Below are 4,552 nucleotides of genomic sequence, written 5' to 3' on the forward strand. Positions count from 1 at the left end.
CTAGGAAAAGTCATAGTATTTTTTTTCTTCTTCCCATTTCTGAAAAAAACAAAAACTAAAACTAACACAAACAAAAAAACAAAACACAAAACAAAACAAGGAAACACACATGCACACACAACCATTTGTTCCAGAGTAGAAACATAAATAGGGCAGAATCAACACTTTATTCTTCTTTCTTCCAATGGCAATAAATAAATAAATAAACAAACAAACAAACTAAAAGAAAAGGTAGGCTGGTGGCTGCGCCCCACAGAGCCCCTTCCACAGTGGTGTGTACAAAGGGACATCTGCCCCAGTGCTACCGGGCAGATGCAATGGGAAGGGAATGGGATCAGCGGTGAAGGCCACAGTGGCAGCACCCAGCTCTCGGGTTTGTGCAACACAGGGTCACACAGAGAGATAGCTCCAGGAAAGGGGTGGTGTCATGCGCCCAGGGAGCAGGGGGTCCAGCTTATTGAAGTCCAGAGCTGCCCTCAGGGATATACCTGGGGACTGCGCCCTCTCCAAGTCCTGGACACCCTTGGGGAGGGTGTCGCCAAGACCGCACGCTCTCCAGATCCGAGGCACCCATGCACCACCCCTCGTGAGCCAGCTCCTCATGCAGGGAGGCTGCACCCTCGCTCGGGCTCAGTATGTGGGCACCTGGTGCTGGGGCAGCTGGCAGCTGCTGTTGACGTGGATAATAACTTTCTGCTTGAGCTGCACCACTTGCTCGCTCAGCAGGCTCCTGATCTGGCTCTTGAGCATCTTCAGTTTCTCCTCCAAGTGCAAGATGCACTCCAGCTTGCGTTTGTGTCACTTGGAAGCTGCCATGCATTTGGCCAGCCTCTTGCGATCTTGCTCCTGCGTGTCCACCTCGATGGGCCACAACTGCGGGCTCTTGCGGAAGCTTGGTGCGTCGGCCACCATCTGTGGCCAGTCCTTGAGCGCTGCCAGGCGCAGCGGCCCCAGTGCTACCGGGCAGATGCAGTGGGAAGGGAATGGGATCAGCGGTGAAGGCCACAGTGGCAGCACCCAGCACCCCTGCGAGCCATCCGCTAGCTGCTCAGGTTAGCTTAGAGCAGTGCCTCCTTATAGCCATCTCCCCGAAGTGGGGTGAATGGGGGGCCTAAGCGTGGATGCCATGCCAGAGGGTCTTCCTTCCGTGCAGCAGCAGAGGCTGCCCTACCGGCAACAACCTGGTTCTGTTTGTGCAAATCTTCCAGGGCTTTCACAAAGCGCTCTGTGAACTCTTGCTCCTCCCTGTCTGCCACCTTGGGGTAGAGGAACTGCGTGCTTGCCTGTGGTGGTTACCAGCCCTTTGGACTGGATTATGAGGCGCTCCAGCTCAGGAGAGGCGAGCTTGAGCAGCTCCAGGTCAAGTGAGGAGGGCAAAGGCCGGGGGCCACTGCACTGGGTGCGCCCATCCCGCCCAGGGAGGGGGAGGTATCCCAGCTGCTGTATAGAGCCGCAACACCTGCTTGCTCACTCAGGCTCAGTGTCAGCGCCTCAGAAGCAGCCCTGGGATGCTAAGTTGCTGCCATTGCCACTGGTGCTACTACCCAGGCTCAGGGCCTCAGCGCCTTAGAGGGGTGTTTCTATCCTCTGTCTCCCCCCTGACCTCAAAGCACAGGTAGGAGGCAGGGGAGTGGCTGGGCCGCTGTGCCTGGCCCTCTTGCAGCGGCACCTCAGAAACATTGTTCTTAAGGGAGAAAAATTTGAAGTATTCCCTCTATATTTAAAAAAAAAAAAAAAGGATACTCTTTTTTGTCAATTTTTTTGCCACTTCTATTCAACAACATCCTTGAAACTCTATCCAAAACAATTAGAAGAAAGAATGAAAGTTAAATGAGTAGGAAAAGAGGAACTCAAACTATCACTATTTGCTAATGACCTGCTTCTATATTTAGAAAATTCAAAAAATTTTACCTGAAAACTTTCTTGACTAATAAATAAATTCAGCAAAACAAACACCCATAAACAATATGCATTTCTATACTTTAAAAATGAATCCACTTTAAAAAAAATTAGGAAAACCACCCCATTAACAATGGCCTCAAAAAAAAAAAAAAAAGAGAGAGAGAATAAAACAAAATACTTGGGAATCAATCTAAAAAAGAGTTAAAATACCTCTACAATAAAAACTACAGAACACTAAAAATACAGATTGAAAGTCTTAGAAGATGTGAAGATGTTCCAGGCGCTTAGATAGGCAGAATGATCATAGTCAAAACAGCCATACTAACAAAGTAGTTCTACAGATTCAATGCAATTCCTTTTAAACTTCCAATGACATTCTTCATAAAACTAGAAAAAGCAAGCATTAACTTAATTTTAAAAAAGATAGGAGAGCCACAATAGCCAAAGCAATTCTCAACAAAATGAGTGACTCAGTAGGCCTCACAATACTAGACCTTAAACTATACTACAGAGAAATAGTTAAAAAAACATTTAAAAAGGTACCAACAGACATGTAGACAAATATCATACTAGAAAAAGATGCCAAAAACATAAATTGGAGAAAAGATAGCCTCTTCAACAATTGGTACTGGTAAAACTGGAAATCCATATGTAGAAAGATGAAATTAAAACTCTATCTCTCACTGTGCTCAAAAATCAACTCAAAGTAGATCAAAGACTTAGACATGAGAATGGAAACCCTATGACTAACAGAAAAAAAGAAGGTCCACATTCTCATCATGTTAGCTTAGGACCTGACTTCTTGAATAAGATTCCTAAAATACAAACAGTAAAATTAGTAATCAATAAATGGGATGGGTTCAAAGAAAGAAGCTTATTCTTCACAAAGGAAACAATCTATAACATGAAGAGAGAGCCTACAGAATGGGAAAAAATATCTTTACCACCACACATCAAATACAGCAGTAATCTCCAAGATATATAAAGAACTCAACAAACAATGCCAAAAAAGAGACATAACCCATCAATAAATGGACTAAGAAACTGAACAGACACTTCACAGAAGAAGAAATATAATTGATCAACAAACACATAAAACAGACCATCATCTTTAGCAATTATAGAAATGAAAATCAACGCTATTTCAATATTTCATTGCACTGCAGTCATAGTGGCAATTATCAAGAATACAAGCAATATTTTTTTAAAAGAGAGAGAGAGGGAGAAAGAGAGAAAGAGAGAGAGAGAGAATTTTAATACCTATCTATCTTTTTTTTTTTTTTTTTAGTTATCGGTGGATACAACATCTTTGTTTGTATGTGGTGCTGAGAATCGAACTCGGGCCACATGCATGCCAGGTGAGCACGCTACTGCTTGAGCCACATCCCCAGCCCCAGCAATATTTTTTTTCATTAGGATGGGGGACAAAAGCTACACTCATACATTGCTGGTGGCCACATCAATGTAGAGTAGGTCAATTCACAATAGCTAAACTATGGAAACAACCTAGTACCCTTCAACAGATGAATGGATAAATAAAATGTGAATATATATATATATATATATATATATATATATATATATGTGTGTGTGTGTGTATGAAATATTACTGAACCCTAAAAATAATAAAATTATGCACTTGCTGGCAAATGGATGAAATTTGAGAATACCAGGCTAAGCTAAACAAACCAATAGCAAACTTACAAATGCTGAATATTTTATCTAATGTGCAGATGCTAATTCATAATGGAAGGCACTAGGGAAGAAAAAATGCACTTTGGATTAGAAAGCGGGAAGTGAAGGGAGGCAAAGAGAAATGAGATTTTGAAGGATTATGAAATGGATTAGATATCATTACCTTGCATGCTTATACAATTACATAACTGGTGCAATTCTATACTAATTGTAACAAATGCAAAAAAGATAGAATAAACTATAAGAGCTAAAACACTGTTGTTCTGAAATAGAAGGAAATATACAAAACAATGCACAGAAAAGAGAACAAGGATAAGCCCAGACACTCTCTGCACACTTAACTTTGAGAAGGGATCTAATAATACATAATGGATAAAGGATAGTCTTTTTACAGATGATGCTGAGGACACTCAATATTTACATAGGGAAGAAAGAAAATACTGGGGTCCCACTTACCAATCTCTTCCCATCCTAGTAAGGTGACAGATATGATCTTTCTCTGATTTGATCACTATACAGTGTTACATGTATTAAAATATCATGCTATACCACACAAGCAGATGAAGTAGCTATTTTTTCAATCTAAAATTAAAAAAGAAAGAACATAAGTTTGTGAGCAATAAAAACAAAACACAGAAGAAAAACTTTACAACACTGCTTTAGAAAATGGTCCTTTGGCTATGACAGTAAAAGGACAGGGGACAGAACCATAAAAAGAAAAGTAGAATTTCATTAAGCCAAAGCTTCTGCACAGCACAGTAAAACATGAATAGAAAAAAGACTCAACTGTTGGAATGAGAGAAATTACTTACACATCACCTGAGAATAAAGTCTAAAACACACAAGAAAATCGCTATGACTCTATTAAAATTAAAAACTTGAGGAAAAACCAGTAAGCAAGCTGGGCACAGTAGGACATACTTTAATACCAGTTGTTTCAGAAGCTGAGGTGGGA

The 4,552-nt window shown here is 41.3% G+C and overlaps 1 pseudogene; it reads right to left on the reverse strand.

Annotated features, from left to right (window-relative positions):
• Positions 1-630: 630 nt before the first annotated feature.
• On the reverse strand, positions 631-1,409 carry LOC144256006 (transcription factor JunD-like; annotated as a pseudogene).
• Positions 1,410-4,552: the final 3,143 nt, after the last annotated feature.

The sequence above is a fragment of the Urocitellus parryii genome, chromosome 7, assembly GCF_045843805.1.
Source record: "Urocitellus parryii isolate mUroPar1 chromosome 7, mUroPar1.hap1, whole genome shotgun sequence".
In the NCBI taxonomy this organism is placed as follows: domain Eukaryota; kingdom Metazoa; phylum Chordata; class Mammalia; order Rodentia; family Sciuridae; genus Urocitellus; species Urocitellus parryii.